Raw genomic sequence first — 19,032 nt, forward strand, 5'->3', positions numbered from 1 at the left:
TGCTGGTATTGGAAAATATTTTATGTGATACCCACTTCATTTAGGTGGGTTTCTGTAAACGTTCCCTTAATATAGGCATGCCGAGCTTTCGATAGCTTAGAACTTCGCAAAAACAAAACTGTTGCGCAAATCCATAGCTCTTCTTAGTACCTTTAGCCAGTGACTAAGTAATTGTCCAACTTTCATCACAAGCTGAGTGACATCAAATTTTAAGAGAAGCTTAATTGCATAAATTCATTAAGTAAGATTTGCCAGCGTAAGTTCATACACACTACTAAACTATAGTTTATTAAAAATTATTTGGCAAGCAAAAGCTTTATGCTAATCCACAAAAGCACACAGCTGGTTAAAATTTTATTTGGCAATGAAGTGTAGATGCAAATATTTTCAAATTTATTCATATTTGCAACATCAACCAGCAACCGCCTAGCAGTCAGTGCAACTCTACGTTGCATAAAATCCCAACTGACAACATCTGTTGCCTGCTCATATATCTTCCATTTTTCTGCTTTTTCTGCTCTTTCCGACCGTTCACACGTTGGGTATCTCTTGCAGTTGTATTCCAATTTACTCGAGTTGCTACTTTACAAATACATACATACATGTATCCTTTCTTAAGCTTAGATCCTGGTGTGCTACGGTCTGTTCTTGCCTCATCTGCTCGTACTTACCACCTACGTCGCTTACCTTTGTATTCATAAGAGACAAGATTTACACAGCAAAGGCTATGCAAGTGGGCAAGATAATCTTTGCCTTGCAACTACTTGACTATTAGCATACTACTATTTGTGTGTGGGTATGTACGTATGTTGTTGGCTCTTTTACTGCTCCACATTTTCTACTATCTCTACACTCTTTTGTAGCATTATTTCCACTTTGGCATCACCTCAGCTTAAGACTCTTCAAGCTACGCCTTTATGGCCACATAATTCCATTAGCTCTGATTTTACTATACCCTCATTTGGTATTATACACTCAAAAGTGTGGAAAAGTGTAAAAGTGCAGCACACTTTAGTGCTAAACAGATACAGATAAGAAGTGGCGAATGTATAGAAGAACACTTGCTGAGAGAAAGAATGCAGGCGAAATGTTGTAGAATTTAATTCTGACAGTGGCTTCGATTACGAAAGATGGGAGTGCTATAGCTGATTGCGAACCAAGGAGTACCTGGTGTGAGCTCTTTCCTAATGGCCTGGCACCAAGATTAAAACGAAATCGTTGTATTTTCCGGCACAATTTAGGCGAGCCTTGCATTGCCGAAGTAGTCTGGAAATAATTAGAAGGTTGGCCAATGTCTTGAGTGTAGCTTGGCTGGGACTATAGACACGTAAGCTCCTGCTTCTCCACATATTTTTCACCACGTAGGTCATAACGTGTAGTATTGGGAGTATCTCGGTTTGGAACACCTAGGCAATGGGCGTAGCCTACAAGTGAAAAGTGCAACCTTCCTGAAATACAGACTCCAGCCCAGGACTAGTGTTCATATTAAGCTACTCCCCACCTCTGAGAAATCAAAATTTTTGAATACCTCCAGCAAAGGTAATGAAGGCGTACTATCCCCGGCGAAACAGACGTAGTTCGGATAACCGACTGACAAAACTTCCATTCGAACAACGCAACAACCCAGTGGGAAAATGTAATGTATAGTAATCGAAAAAATAATCAGTAAAACAGGCCTTTTCACATTCGAAAATGCATTTTTCTCCCCACGGCGATGTCCTAGGAAATTGGGGTATTCATTTTTGCATTACCAGTAATGCAGAAATGAATGTGATTTAGTATGAATTTTTTACCACTTTCGATAAAAAATGTCGACAGTTTTTTTGTTACTCTAACAATAACATAGAAATCATATCGATTTCAGAATTCCTTTGAATAGTTTGTTTCCTTTTATTGACCGGCGGAAATGTGAATGCCGTTCGTGCCGTTTTCTGAAAAAGCTTTTATGTGGATCTATGGTAACTGGTGCATAAAAATGTTACGAAGATGATCCTAAGAAAATTAGAATTCGTATTTTTTCTCCTATAAGCCCCTAGTTATGGTAAATTTAGTAAATTTCTTCGAGGGCGTTTGATTCTGGTTATAAATAAAAGGGAGGAATTTAAAAGCTTTTTTCTTTAATATTTAAGTTCAAGAGCAAACAGTACGAGTACCATCGCGAATGTAGTTAAGTGTGTATGGACATTTTTCTATATTTTTTCATTCTTTCTGTATCGTGCTTATAAACTTATGTACAGATCAAGGTTAAGTATTTTATATGTTCATATACATTAGGGTGGAGCGGAAATAAAAAAAATTGCGTTTCCAAATTCTAATAGCCGGGGATCGTTGCCTTTGAACATCTATAGAACACCCCTAAAACTGTCAAATCGTTTTATAATTTCTGCTTCGCCTTTTCGATTGAGATTCTGAGATTTTTGTAAATTCTAAACATACTACGTAAATTATCAATATAATTTATATAAAAATTATAGGTATGCAGTTTTGCTATTGAATTTTAGTGCAAGACCGGTTTTACACATTTTTTATGAGTATTCTATTAACGTCCAAAGGCAACGATCCCGGCCCTTGGAATTTCGCCACACAAAATTTTTTATTTTTACAACACCCTAATATACATATATACATATACGCATGCATGTAACAGTAAGCAGATGGAACAGTTTAGCGGTTAGAAGTTTCTTCGGAAATTTACTTTCATTCTCCAGAGCTTACTCTTTCCGTAACCTAAGTACTTATGTATATATTTTAATCCTTAGATATCCGCTTTGCGCAGAAGTAAGCATACAATGCCATAACAGCAGTGCTTAAAATGCACTTTGGTAAGAAAACTTTTTCAACGCTTTCAATTGGCAGTTGCTGGAAAAAGTTTCAATATAAATATTTTATAAGCACAAACATTTATAAGTATGTAATTAGTTACAGTTGAGGTTTTTGAAAGAATTTCAATGAGGAATGGTAATGAATAATTATATGTACTTGAAGATATTCATGTTAATCGCATGTGAAATCTGGTAAATCAATTTTGCAGAGACAATGTCTTTTAAGCAAAACTAATGAGCGTTTTTCTTTTATATGCAGAGTCATTAATAATTTTGTGATAATTTCATTGCAAATCAATTGGTAAAGACAATTAATATTAAAAATTATAACTTCTATGTTCAACTACAACTATTGCAATCATAAAAATTGCCATCAAACTTTATTTGTTGCACATTTCGTTTGCCCCATTAAATGTCAATAAATTTCTTAGCTATCTGCCGAGCTAATGATTGAAAAATTTTAGCATAAATATGTACATACACATATATATTGTAGTATTTGAAAAATGTGCGAATATTTGAAAAGTGAAAATGGATGCTGACCAAAGAAAACTATGGCTCAGTAAATTTTTTTTTAAATCACCATAAATGCCAAACAAACGGCGCCTTGTAAAATGTAAGTGCGTATGCATGTAGCCTTATGCATTTTTATTACTTTTTGTTTTTAAGAAATTTGTAGAACAACCAAATGTTGCCAAGTCAATACGTAGCTGCCCGCATATACACTCTGTATACTATTTATGTATGTAAATAAGTACATACATAAATACTTGCAGGCTAAGTTCGATATTTTTCTTTATAAATATGTCTGGACTTGTGTCTTGCGTATGTCTGTCCATAAGTGTTTATGAATTTATGGCACAATGCACTTTGCACTTTTTTCATTTCGTTAAGAAAATTTCAATATGTATTTTTAACTTGCAAACGTAATGAATAATTACAATGTAATAAATAATTACAGCAACGAAAATTTTACTCTACTCCAAAACATGCGCTAACAAATTTCCAAAAAAAAAACTAAAATTAAACAATTTCCTTCTCATTTAAGAATTTTGCACGTATGACGGCATTAATACTTTCCGGACGAGCTGAATAGCACCAGTGCATATGAACGTACATATGTATGTATGTACATAAGTACTTATATACACACATAGTATATATTATGAGGTAAGTTAAATGTGTCTATAAAAATTTCATTGTAAGTATTTTCAATGAAAATAAATTTATATATAAGTGCATTCCCAGTGGGAAAATATGATGTAATGCCTGTTTTTTTTCTGCTTTTAGTACCGAAATTTTCATCATGGCTAATGGCATCTATTAGTAAAGCACAAAATGAACACCTCCGATGATACGTTGCAAGCCTTTGTTAAAGTAATAGGGAATTTACATGAGGCGATTTTTCAGGCGATTTTTAGTTGAATGCAACAATCGCCTGGTGTAAACGGCCTTTCAACTAGTCGCTTCCAATGAAGTTGGTCGGCTGCCTACTTTCGTTCAACTTTTGATTCAACTAATCGCCTGTGAAAGTTGAATCATGTAAATTCCCTATAAGGGAGATTCGGCAGGGAAGTGGTAAGGACTAACGGGTGACGCGTAAGTTGCTGGTAAGGCATTATTACTGGCTCCTATGTACATCTTTCCTACGGGGTATGTATTTATGTATATATACATACATGCATACATACTAATTATTTAATGCGCTTTGTTTACTTTTGCTGGAGGTGAACCAGTGTAGAATTTTAAAAGTATATTTAGCGCATTGTAGGAATGTTGAAATGGAAAAAATGAAAACAAATTAATAAGATAAATTAAAATTTGGCAAAAATAGCCGCGAATCAGACGAACGCATGCAGTGGTGTAATATTTGGTATGTGCATTAGAGTGGTCTGAAAATGCATAGGAAAATCATTTTTTTTTTTTTTAATGTTCCTGCCACCAATCCACAGAACTAAAAAATAACTAAAATGAGGAGATTAAAATTTTACAGTTAATTATGCATCATAGTTTTGTGTTACGAAGATCTCTAAACGGAAAATTTTTTATTCGAACAAAAAATATTTTTTGTTTTTAACCATTCTTTAGCAATTCTAGCAAATATTTTACTTTCCCCGTGTGCAATATATGGAAAACTCAAACCGATTTTTAGATGGAGAAATATGGTTGTCCCTATTTTCGATATTCTTCAATTCTCATGTTGACTGGAAAATATATTGGTGCACCCTAATGTACATACTTGTATAATTATACATTAGTAGTATTCTTATTAGTGTCAAAGCTTTTAATAATTATAATAGCATTTTTCAAACTAACATTTAGATCCAAAGTTCAATATATAGGAGTTCCAATATCTCTGGGATTCAAAGGCAGACTAGAAAATCAATTTCCATGGCATTGAAAGTCAAATAAGTATCTTTTAATAGCCCTGCCATTCGAAGGCAGACGTGAAGGTGTGTTTCCAGGGCAACCAAACCATATAAAAGAAAACATCGCAGAAGACGCTTCCGGGTGTATGTCTACTGCCAAGTTAATTTCATTTGAATTTTTCCGTTCTAAGGGAAACTGTGGCTATGCCATACCAAATGAAAAGGAGTAAAGGATCTCTTCAAAAGATCTGAAGGCCTCTTATTTTCCAATTTTGCCGACTGGGTACTGACTAATTTGAATGCATGTGTTTATATGTGTGTACATAAATTCTTCATCATATTTTTCACGCGTTTTTCACTTTCAAATCAACGTCCATTTATTTAAACCACAATTAAAATATGGCTAATTATAAACGCAAACAAATTATGGTTGTTATTATATTTATTTATTGTTTTATTTATTTTTTGTTCTGAAAAAATGTATTTGAATGGCAGATAAATTTTAAAAGCTACTTGAGAAAACCATACTCAGAGCGCCAAACAGATTGGAAATAACTGGGATGTGCCATGCTTCCACTCAGGGTAAGGTACTACATAAACTGCAATTTCAAGATACACTTGATCGACAGAAGTGACTGGGAACTTATTGTCGTTCTAAGCGATGAACAACTCCCAGAAGGACAGTGGAAGGGCATCTGGCGTCTTTTCCAAGAAACTGCTTTTGAGAGAGGACCACGTATTTCAAGCTAATATATAAGCAACGGACAAGGATACAAATTTGTTAATCTTTGTCTACTACAAGGAAGGTCATCAGGTCGATAATGATTATCGCTATATGCGCTCAACATTTAATCTCTCGCCTTATTACTAACTATATGACCGCCATATAAGGCGTGCCGCATAACGATTTTTTATAGAAGAGATGCATATAATCCATTCAACACTCCCTGTGCCAGTAGTTCCCCGTACTCCGGAAAAAAGCGCCCAAAATTTCTATATTTCTTAGAGAACTTAGAATTTAAGTATATAGGAAAACTCCATTATGGAGTCTACAAGGATTTGCCATGAACTAAAGGGCATGTCTATACCTCCTTTAGCCGAAACTGTCTAGCCTAACCCAACCTATTGGCAGGCTTTTTAGTAAGATTTAATTTTCTTATTGTTGGAATATTTCGCGAACAAGGGGACTTGTTTCACAACGCTAGGTAGCATGTCATCGATTTTTTAAGCATCTAATAATATTTTTTGTCTATTAATTTATTAATTTTTTCTACACACCATAAAATTTCCAGCGCTTAAAATATTATATTTAAGTAGATATTTATATATACATACATACACGAGTGTCATTCTAACTATGCCTTTGAGCTATTTCAAATTATGATATGTGATGATCATTCTAAATAAATATATCTATAACTTTGTAAATATTTATTTTTCGCCATGGACAATCTGCAACATGCAACTATTTAAACATCTGTCTGTGAGTAAACAAAACAACATATTTTTTAACAATTAAATCAGAACCACAAACTGTGCGCCGCGCCAAACGGTGGTCAGGTGACTCACACACAAACATTTTTTGTGAAATAAAATACATTATTTATTCAATACTATTCACGCTGTTTTTTTTTTCTTTTTTTTTTTTGTATTTCTGCTCCACGATTTTTTATGCGCAGATTGCTTTTTTATACTGCAAGATTTTTGCCATATTTACCGATAACCTCACCATCTGTCCGCTGTCTTTAATGTCAATTAGTGGAAATTATTTAATATTCAGTTTTGCACTTCATATCATGAATACTGAATGAACAAGCTGTATATTGACAAATTAAAAATCAATGTATATTTTAAATGAGCAAATGTTTTACTTAACTAATAAATAAGTAATTACTTAAAATGGTTATTTTTATACCAGAGTACAGAGTAATTTTAATACGTAGAGTTTCGTGGTGCGTGGTAAGTTGTGCATTTCACTTCTTAAATTCTAACTTTAACAATGAAAATGGTACTCATACGCCACGTACGAGTATGTATGCAAATGGCGCTGTACGATATGGCGTATGAGTAACATTATTTTATACTCCTATTTCATACAAAACATTATACCATATTTTCATTTGACCATTCACAACGTTTTTATTTATCCATCGCTTTTCATGGTTAGTAGCTTGATTCTTTTGCAAAAGATGTGTTATTTTTTTTTCTTGCTATTGAAAATTACCAGAGCCATAATCTTCGACCCAATATTCTGCCTTATACTGAGTTTCCCCTGAAAAAAAATTCACCCGAAAATGTTTATTCCTCCCATAATAAATATGCACATGGAAACCAAAAGTGAAATGTGAACCGGTTCTGGGAAAGTGAATATCATTATAAGACTCATTTAGTTGACGTGTTACCCCGATTTTTGTGTCATTTCAAAACTTAAGATTTTTTCTACAGTGTTATTTGTTTCAAATACTCAAAAATCATAATATTTTTTTTCATTTTTAATGCCGTGTTTATTAACTAGTTTTAGATTGTGATTATTTTAACCATATATCATATATAATAAACAAAAAAATGCTTTAAAATACATACTTAAAGGCAATGGCAAGCGATATGGTAATACTAATTACTAATGTCGATGGTGATGGTTATTGTGATGGTAATGGTAATCATATAGTCATATCATCATGCATATACACTCGAAGGTTTGCCATTGCCCACCGAGGGGCGACCGCTATCAGAAAAAAATATTTATTTTCTTTTGGTTTTGATATTAGTCGAAAACTCGGCTCGAACCCAGGCCCTGCGAAATGGCAGTGCACACTTCTAACAACTACACCATAGCGGCCGCTGGTGGTAATGGTAATAGTAATAGTAATGGATTGCTAATGGCAATGGCAAGGGTTGCGGTAATGTTAGTGGTACAGTATTTGGTATTGGTATGATAGTTGATAATAGTTCTTTGTAATGGTAGTGGTAATAGCAATGGTAATAGTAATTGGTTGTGGCAATGTTAATTATAACAGGTAATGGTACTGAGTTGTGGGAAATGTTAATGAAATTTGATATTGGTATGATAACACCGTGCGACAAAAACAAAAACATTTCAAAACACACGAAAGAATCGATATACTCACGAAACTATGGGTCAAATATAGTAAAAATGCGAATTTAGCTATTCACTCTGATGTCAGGATTTTTTTTTGAAAGGGATTTAAATTTTATTGATTTTGAAATTTAAAAAATATGATTAATTAAAAAAAAAAATTATTTTAAAAAAATCAATGCAATGTAAAATACCAGTATGGGTGCCAAATGAGTGACAAAATTATATAGAGTTTAAAAACAATAAAGTTTTTTGGTTAACAAGAACGAATAGGTATTGAAAATGCGCTTTTAATAAATTTTATCTTTTTAAGTTAATAAAGTTTGCAGGACGAAATTCGATGATGAGGTCGTGTGTACATATATTAGTCCTCAAAAAATAATTTTTTCACAAAAAAATATTGCAAATTTTCAAGGACATTAAAGCTCAGAACTTGAAAAGGACATTTTCCACACTCATTCGTTCTTATGCACCAAAAAAATTATTCTGTTATAATTCTACAGAATTTTTTTCTTGTATATGATACCCTTATTGTTATCCTATATTGCACTGAATTTTTAAAGAATTTGTTTAAATAGTCATATTTTTTAAATTTCAAAGCCCTTTTTTCGGTGTTTTTTGGAGCATTGAAGCCAAATCGACAAATTAAGAATTGTTGTCTGTCTGTCGGTATGTTTGTACGCTCATCACACGGAAACTAGTGGAATTGGATGCAGTATGTATTGCTAGGGGTCTGTCTAACTTAAAATATAGCAAGACAAAATTAAGGAGTTGCCACCTATTTGAAAATTGCAGTTTAAGTAAGTTGATAAGATAAAGTGTAAATATTGCAATATGGCTGCCAGAAGAAAGAGATTCGTTTAAGTAGGCTTCCAGCCACAAATATTTTTGTTTAAGGTTGCCACTTGTTTGAAAATTTTAATTCAATTTAATTGATAAGAAAAATTTAGCATTGCAATATGGATATCAAACTGAAGAGGTATAGGAAAGTTTGGTGCCGAAAATATTTTTTGAGGAGGGTTGCCACCTGTTTAAAAATTTTGATAAAATTAAATTGATCAAACAAATGAAATATTACAATACGGTAACAACAGCACAAAAATACTTTTCAGGCGCAGTGAAGCACGCCGCGTATTTGCTAGTATTTAAAAAAGATCAAATTTTTCTGATTCATGTTGTATTCAAAGTTTTGCCAAATACTTGCAAAAACAAATGGCTATAAGATTATAGCAATATGTCAAATATAAATGTGGAAACTAAGAATAATTTTTTTAACCTCGCATTACTTAATTTTTTTGCTATTTTTTATTTTAATTTCCGTATGCAGATTTTTGATAAAAATAGTCTACAGCAGTTTGTTTGAATTCTTCTCCACTAGTATCTATCACTGCAGGGACCTTATAAATAATGCATGCATATACATACATACATATACAACCATATACAAAAGAAAAAATAGAATAAGTAAATATTTCCCTCTCACCTTTTCTAATTCCCACTCAGCACATTTGTTGCGCAATTGATGCGTTGATGCTTCGTTTATTGTTGATGCTGTTGTTGTTGTTGTCGATGTTGTTGCTGTTGCGTTTATAGTTGTAGATTGGCATAAGCCTTCTCTTTACTTATTCACATTTATTACAAACAACGACCATAACTTTTCCACAGCTAAATATTTACCAACAGTGTTGCTCGTATTCTTATTTGCAGTGTTGTTGGTTGTATTTTCATCCCGTCGTACTCATTTTACGTGCATACATGCGTATGTAGGTATAGAATGTATGGGTAGGAGAACAATAGCGATTCACAGGCAGCAACGAGCCTGCATTCAAGCGCAAAACAACACCAACAACTCAACAAACAGACAATGAAGAATAATGTGGATGTGGTTGCCGAAAGCTGAATAAACCGAACAGCGAACAGCAAACGGAGGAACGGTGAACGGTGTACGGCAAAAGCTGTAGATTGAAGGATGTAAACTGAAAACTGACAATTGAGAACTGAGTAGTGAGTAGCGAAGCGTTGAAGAATAAGCGCCGGCTGCTAATTTACAGCGTAACTCAACCGAACAACGAACAGCAACGTTATCCTTCAATTATCCTTGTACATTTCTGCGCCGCCGGATTAGTTGCTTGTCTTGCAAATACACATCGTTTAGTTATTGTTTGCGGCGTTACTGAATATATATGTAAATACATACATATATACTATATTGTTAGTTGTTGCTTTTGTTGTTTCATATTAAAATCGTACGATTTACTATTGTTTAACATAGCGGTTATAAAATGATATTGATGTGTGTCGCGCTGCTGGTCGCAGTAGTGTTAAATACCCTTATTTCACATTTTTTTATTTTTATTCAAATGTTTTAGTTTTTCAACTAAGCTAGAAACGTTCACCCGTTGCGCATCTCTGCTTCAACAAGTATTCTTCATTATCATTTTGCTTTCTTTTGTTCGCGTACAAGATTTTCATTTTGCATTTTTTGTATTTTTGCTTTGATTGCTGCCTGTTTTTGGTTGTGGTTTATTAATCATAATTTTTTTTTATATCCGCACTTTTATTGTTGTTTGATGAACCGTCAGTGTTGGTGGGAATTTCAACACAAATTTGTGATTCACTGAACTTTGAAGCGAATAGCAAAAGATGATCGTAATGAAGTGTTTTATTCAAATATGTATCTTTATTAGTATGTATATCTATTTGAGTATATACAAAGATCTACTGATTAATCAGCATAGTGATATAATTATTGATGTTTACAAAATAAATTTTAATTGTTAATTCGCACACATTCTTGAGCGTGCGTCTACAGCTGTGGGAACGAGCAAGAGTGCGTTCATACATATGTACATACATACATACATACATATTTAAGTAAATATAAAAACCAATTTATAGCGAAATTTGTTCTTTGTACGGAGTTTATTATTTTACGCAGGCATACGTACACACCTACATACAGGCAAATGTACATTAGGGCGCCCATCGAAATTTTTTTTAGTTTTTTTTTAATTTCAAGACCCTACCCCCTAATTTCCTTCTTTTTTTTTGAGAAATATTATTGCCTATTTTTATAGATTTTTTAACAATCACTTGTCATTTTAGTTCAGAAAGTACGGTTTTGTAGATTTTTCGGTTTTTAAATGTTGCGAGAAGCGGATATAAAGGTCTTTAAAATGATGTATAATAATATATTGTCAGACTTGGATTGTTGAGAGTTTTCATCGGGCAAATAAAAACACATTTTTTCATTTTTTTTTTTTTACGTTTTGACCATCACTAATTTCTACAATTTCAAAATATGTAGTATTATCTAAAATGAAATCTATTTATTGCAATCGCATGAAAATTGTCGAAGTTAGGCAACTCTCCCAAATACGGCCTAGAATTTGTATTGTGAGTAGTGTGGCTAAGGAATTCATCAATATTTATTCAAAATTTATATATAAATACAACCGTTTTTTTAGCAACAAAGTGGTTCCCGGCCACCTAGAGTAGCTCCTCAGCATTCTAATTTATTATAATAACTGATTTTCAATCGCACTAATTAAAACTTCAATCTTCATAAAATTAAACAAACTTTTTAGCAAGCGATGAGTTAATTAATAGAAAAGTTACTGCGATTAAAATTTGCTATTTCAACCGGACAAAATATTGATGCCGGAGGATAACTCATACGCCATGGCAAACCAGTAATTTAGGCAGGCAAGTAGTCGAGCACACATGGCATCGGTGTGGACTTTTGTTTTTTTTTTTTTTGCGTGACTTATTACAACAAAATCTTAGAATAATCATTATTTTTGATCGATAAGATAAAAATCAAACACTAACAGTTTCTTTTGAGGGAAAAGTAAAACTTAAATATTGATTATTGTTTTTTTCATTTATATTGATTAAACTCAAAAAATAAAAATCGTCGCAGATTATGGTAAGACGTGGGAATATAAATAAATGAGTATAGCATAAAATATTTTAATTTTTTTGGATAAAATTTTTTAAATAATGATTATGCTTTCAAACTAGGGGGGGGGGGGGGGGGAAGCTGGTAACTGAAAACTTTTCTCACGACCGTTACGTTTTTAGGTTTTTAGTTTTTTAATTAAAATGAATACTAAAAGGATTTAAAGAATGACACTTACTCCCTCCTTTATATTTCTACGCTTATACGCTATATGCTCCAGACGACGTTAGGGGCCCATACCAACACTACATACTCAAACCAAAACCGTTTAAATCACAGTTTTAAACTTGATACAAAATTTAGGAAAATTCAACAAATTTTCATCAAAATTTCAACATTTTATTCTAACGGTCTCCGGCGTTTTATTTCATAAGAAATTCCTACTATGTGAAAAAAGTGCAAAAATCCGCAAGCAAAAAAAATCTCAAAAATTAACACGATTTTTTAGACATTTGAAACTTGCACTTCATTACACTAAAATTGTATGGGCTATAAAATTGCATACCTAAAAATTTTTCTTGTCTCAAATAGACAAAATAAAATATGAGTGCTTTTTTTGATCCAGCTGTGTGTACAAGAGCCAGCTTTAACCCATATCGGACTAATGTAACTACAACTGGTGTCAAGTGTTGCCATGGCGTATGAGTAATATTGAAGAAACAGCAGATAGACATTTGTAGGAGTAAGTTTGTTTTAATAAAATGTTTAACAATTAATTTTCTAGATTCCCTATTAAAATAGAAAAAGCTTTGTATGGTGAACGCTGCTGTTGAGTGTAGAACGCAGGTCCAAGAAACATACAAAAATAATAGAAACATTTTTTTTTTACTGAGGCACAGAAATTTCGGCAGGCAATTACGAATCTCCGAGTAAGATGTAGAATCTAACAACTAACGAAAATTTGGGCTCTCAATAAACAGTTTATTCGATATGTATGTGATATTTATGTGTCGGCCTAAAATAAATTTAAAATACATACGATTTTATTTTATGTTAGATTTTAAGTGAAAAAAGCTCTAATACATACATACGTACTTCTCAAAACAGCTTAGCACGATTTATTTATGTACGTCACGACAAAAAGTTAATTTATAAATAAATAATCTCCACTCACGCAAAAATAACTTCGACGAAATCACGATTACTTCAAATGCATATTCACTAACTCTGAACTTAATGTCTGAATTAATAATTTACCAATACATATTTACCAACAACTACACTAACAAATTGAAGTAACTTCGTTCTTTTCAAAAGAACAATAAGCGATTTTATGTGTACACGTTCAAATATTCATGTATGAGTGAGTTGAATTTTCGGCTCTCTCCCAGCTGAGCATTTTGCAACTATGTAAATAACTCACCACACTAAAGCACTTTACACCGTGCTGCGTTCGCTGCTGACACTTCTACACAGCGACGCTCTACCAGTTGATATCCTTTAAGAAACTTTCAACGAATAGATATTTTTTTTGCAAACCCTTACGCATTTCCACGTATGTATGTTTATTTATTTGTATGTAAGTGTGTAAGTGCACATTTGTAACGGTCGAAGCCACATGCAAGCACAGAGAATAAGCCCCGTCTAGCCTGAGTGAGTAAATTGGAGATACTGGGACTAGGCTAACGGTACGAGAGTTAGGCGAATGTACTCGAGTAGCGTGGAGCCGCAAAGCTGCTGGTATGCATGTTTAGTTGGCCATAGAGGAAGCACGCAGGTTGTGGTGTGGACAATATTTGAGCAAAGAAACGGAGGCAGACATACATACTCGTGTCTGCTGCTTGTAATGCTTGATGGCGTGGAGTGCGCAAAGGTACCAACCACTACAATGGCACTACATTAATACACTTGAAAATTAACCTTTTGCGAAAGATTTCTGGCATGAAAAATTTTGAATTAAAATCTGATATTTTTTTAATATTTTGAAAATTAATTTAGAAAAATCGGCTAATGACTAATTAAAGCCAACTTAACTGTACTACCTAAATATGCAGCTTTTATCTACAAAAAAAAAAACAGCTTGCGGATATTAATTGTTTTATGTTTTAAATAAAATCTTTGTAAAAAACCTTGACATAAATTTTTGGTCAGGTATAACAGTTAATAAATTTTAAGCCACTTAACAACTGGAAATACAATTTGGGTAACTTGCAACAGAATATAAATTTTTGGAAATTTTAATTTTCTGGTCAATTTAATTGGGCATAAATATTAAGCCATTTATAAACTCGAAGTACAATTTTAATTAAGAAAAATCTGGATATATTATTTTGGTAACATAACTTCCAACATAATTATATAAATTTCAATCAATTTAAAAATTGCACATAAAGTTTAAGAACTTTGTATATTGTTTAAAATATATAAATATTTGAAAACGAGACATCAATATAATTTAATTAAAAACAGCACAAAAGTTTGAAGCCTTAAAAATCGGGACTATAGATTTTCGTTAATTAAAAAGTTAACTTAATTAATTTTTTTTTTTTTTAAACTACACAACAAGTTTTGGTCAAAACCTGGACCTATGGAGATCTGAAGCCATTTAAAATCTGGACATAAAATTTGGTAAACTCGGGATATAATTTTTTGGTAACTTAAAAACTGTATGTATAAAAATTATAGGAAATTATAAAACTGTACATTCAGTTTAGGTCGTAAAATATTGGACATAAAATTTAAGCCAATTAAAAAATGGACTTAACAGTTTTGTAGATGAATAACACGCAATAATTTTTTGAAAGTTTAACTTGTTAACTCGAGCTTAACTTGATGTAACTTTTTGGAAATTTTAAAACTGGACATAAAACAAAATTTTTATATTTTAAGCCATTTGAAAATTGGCCATGAAGTTTTTTTTGCACATAATTTTTAATAATCTAAAAACTCGATATAAAATAATGATACTTTCAATTTAAAACCTGGAGATAGACTTGAAAAATGTTACGTTGAATTTTTTTATTTTAAAACTGAATATAATTTTTTGGTAACTTATCAACTGGAGATGACTTTCTGAAAGCTTTTAAACTTGGAGGAAACTGGATGTAAATTTGAGGCCATTAAAAAGCTGGACACAAAATGTGTGTAGTTTCTAAACCACATATATGTAAATAATTTTTTAGTTAAAAAAAAAAACGGACCAGAATTTTCGGTCAATTAAAAATTGTACAAACATTTTAAGCCATTTAAAAACCGGACCTACATATTTATAATTTTCGTTAATTTCTAAACCTCAAATATTTAACTTTTTAATCATTTAAAAATGGACATACTTGTTTGGTAAATGAAAAACTGGTCAAAACTTTTAATTGAAAAATTGGATATAACCTTTTGGTAACTTAAAGACTAGATAAAAATACTGCGCTTGCCAGGGATGAAGTTTTTTCAGTACAAAAGAGTAGCTTAATAAATGCAGTTGGAATTTTTAAAAATACCATATTTTTTGCAACTATAAACGTTGGTATTTTTATTTTGTATGCAGAAGTGGTGTCCAGTAAGATACAAAACCGTTTGCATGTCCACTTTTTACTATTCAGTTTTATAATCCCACATTTTATCAAATATACATGTTTATGTGCATGCTTAGCCATTAAATTGTTTAATAATTTTTTCATGTATGTATTACGATTTCCCATATCTTTTATCCACACATCTGGCAACCACTACGACAGCTTTTACTCGTCGTGTTTTTTCTCTTATTTTTCGCACTTGCCTCAGTCATTCAGGCTTTTATCCTTGAGTCGAGCAGCTGCCACAGGATGCTTAAATGCCCGCACAAACACCTACACTCGATTGCCCAACAACACGTACACACACACACACACACACTCATGCAGACTTGCGATTAGAAATCGCACAGGCACAGGGACAAAAAAAAATAAATAAATACGCGCGCGCACCGCTCGTATCCACCAGAAAAGTATTCGCATTTACACTTGTCGCGCCAGCGTTCGTATTCTTTCTCCATTCGCGTGCTGTAGCGGCGGCGACGACGACGACGTCTTCGTGTGCGCCAGCGGCGTGGGGAGATCTGCCGCACTTAACGTCAAAATGCTTGCATTTTTTATTTTTTGTTTTTGTTTTTTTTTTTCATAGAACTTTTTCTCGCCCGCTTCTGTTCATTTCTCACATACAGACATACATACGTACATACTTTATATACGAAAGTGTGTAGAGGCAGCTTTTTTTGCGCGCACGACTGGTGAAAATACACACGAGCACGATTTTCACCTTTTCGACGACGACAACAACACCATTTCAACTGCGAAGTAATGCAACAACAACCGACGATTTATTTTTTCCAGACACACATTTTTTCGCACGCGCACACATATGTACATACGCAGATATGTAGATATATATATACATTTTCATTTAGCGCAATCATATAGTTTGTCATTTTGATTCGCCTATTCACCCAAACACCAGCGTATAAATATTTTATTTTTCATAAATTTTTCACACAACCTTCTTTCACTTACACTTTCATTAGTAATTTATTTCTTTAATCTTTTTTAATACATATTTACTTGTGAAATGCTCGCATCACTTTCCGCGCATTGCTACCCGTTGCAAATTCAAATTCGAACTAACAGAGCTGAGCGCCAAGCTAACTGCATGAGGCCACATCGCCCTCTATATGCATGTGTGTGTGAGTGTGTGTGCCTGTCTGTATGTGAGTCGGCACGTATGGCTGTTGCTTTTGTTGTAGCCCTCTGTTGCTTTTCGCTTGCTGCTGGACTTTTCCAGGGGAGCGCATGCAAAATGGTGAATTCGTCTGCTGGAGAGTGAGAATTTGCGTACGTTTTTCGTCACCTCAGAGCAGCTGTTTGTGTTGCTGGTTGTGTGCGAAAAAAGCTTTCGTGGGAGAGCAATGCAAATGTCACAGGTGTCCGACAAAACATTGGTGGCCGAAAAAATGTGCCATGAAAAGTAATTGGAATTTTTTGAAGAGAAACTATTCGTCACAACTTTGATTTTTCCCTTCCGTTTACAACTTTCTTTCATATTCATAGTTACATGGTGAGGATGTACGAGGCGTATGAGTTATCAGAACATTGCATTTTAGAAAGTCGATATTAATTCGAAGAGGCCTTTTCCTATATCTACTAAATCCATTTCAATGAATTATTTCTATTGGAATCTATAATAAAGGGTATAAAAAATGAAATGTGGCAAGGGGGCGTGGCACCTCCCGTAGGCCGGACATTTTTTAATCAGCTATAACTTCGAAACCGTAAATCACATGGCTTTGAAATTTGGTGTGTTGACATACATATCTACGGTAGATGCTTATTGTAAAGTAGAAATACTTTAGTAAAAGGGGCGTGGCACATCCCGTAGGCATACAATTTTTAATCAGCTATAACTTCAAAACCGTTAGTCACATGACTATAACTTCGGACCCGAAAGTCATATGACTTTGAAATTTGGTGTGAAGATCTATTGTAAATGCATACAAATTAGTTTCTGACAGATGGCGCTGGAGTCGAGGTATTTAGAGAATGCGTTTTTATCGTACGACCAGGATTAACGGGTTTTGAATTTATGATAAGAACTGCTTCTGCAAAAAATTTACCCAAAACATAGATGGCACTGGAATCCAGAGGCTTATGAGAACGGAAGGTTGTGCTCTTGAGTCGTTCCAACTTAAATTAATAACACCGGATCACAAATTTTCATTTTGATTTTCTTCTCCAGACGCCACTATACAATTTGTATGTAGAATTGCTCGCTGAATCCGAAAATCGAGTTAATTTTTTTTTTTGTATGTATACGTTTTCGAGATATGCAATTTACCGTTATTCCGCTTAAAAAAAAGAGTGGTTCCACTTATTCAGGTATATCTTACGAACCAATTAAATAATCGCTATATGAGATACGGCAAATGAAAGCAAATAAAAGCCCTGACAGTTTCTGAGAAATTAATTCCAGATGGTGGAAAAATGCCAAAAAAAAAAACTTTAACAGGGAATCAATTCAAAAAATAACAGCTTCCATGTAAATGTTTTGCACTTGTGTTAAAGCCTGTTCCTTTAGAAAAAAACTAAGCTACCAATGAAGAAAACCGATAGATAAATAAGAAAATAATGATTGGTTAAATGAAAATGCGCAAGGAATTTTTGTATGAAATATGAGCAGAAAAGAGTGTTACTCATACGCCACGTACGCCTGAGTAGGTAGGGTGTTGGCATCGAAAACAAGAGGTGTCAGAAATGATTAATTAATTTCTCAGAAACTATCAGGACTATCGAAAAGTAATCTATAAACGGTTTATGAAGAATTTTATTTTCTTTCATTTGCCGCACCTCGTATTATAATTATTTAATTGGTTCGTAAGATATACGCGATTAAGTGAAACCACTATTTTTTTTTTTAGCTGAATAACGGTAAATTGCAAATATCTTGGAAAAGTTATCCATAGAAAAAAATATTATTACCTCGATTTTCGGAATCACCGAGCAATTCTACATAGGAATTGGATAGTGGCATCCATAGAACATTTTTGCTTTAAACCAGTGTAATTTTTACTTTAGAAGCCGTATTTGCTTTTCAACACTATTTTTGTATTGGTCAGCGCAAAAGTTCTTATCAGGCGTCACCTAGCAAGCTGGGCATTGGCAACTATAGAATAAAATTTAAGTAAATTCTGAATTAAATTTGAAAATTTGACGAACTTTCCTCATTTTTGTACACACATACATAGTTTGAAATTCGGATTGGATTTTTCTTCATAAAAAAAATAACAAAAGAAAAATAGCAAAATGTCGAGTCTATATTTAT

At 33.1% G+C, this 19,032-nt stretch overlaps 1 protein-coding gene across 2 annotated transcripts in view; it reads right to left on the reverse strand.

Moving 5' to 3' along the window:
* The window catches only part of LOC118741259, a 119,995-nt gene extending 103,170 nt beyond the window's left edge, over positions 1-16,825 (reverse strand). For both annotated transcript variants that reach the window (XM_036473171.1, XM_036473170.1), the window contains exons 1-2: positions 16,731-16,825; positions 9,772-10,910 (exon numbers count right to left, since the gene is read on the reverse strand). The gene's annotated coding sequence lies outside the window, so the exon portion shown is untranslated. The remainder of the gene's footprint in view (positions 1-9,771; positions 10,911-16,730) is intronic.
* Between the last annotated feature and the right edge of the window lie 2,207 nt (positions 16,826-19,032).

The sequence above is a fragment of the Rhagoletis pomonella genome, unplaced genomic scaffold, assembly GCF_013731165.1.
Source record: "Rhagoletis pomonella isolate Grant_MI unplaced genomic scaffold, Rhpom_1.0 Rhpom_scaffold_00006, whole genome shotgun sequence".
In the NCBI taxonomy this organism is placed as follows: Eukaryota; Metazoa; Arthropoda; class Insecta; order Diptera; family Tephritidae; genus Rhagoletis; species Rhagoletis pomonella.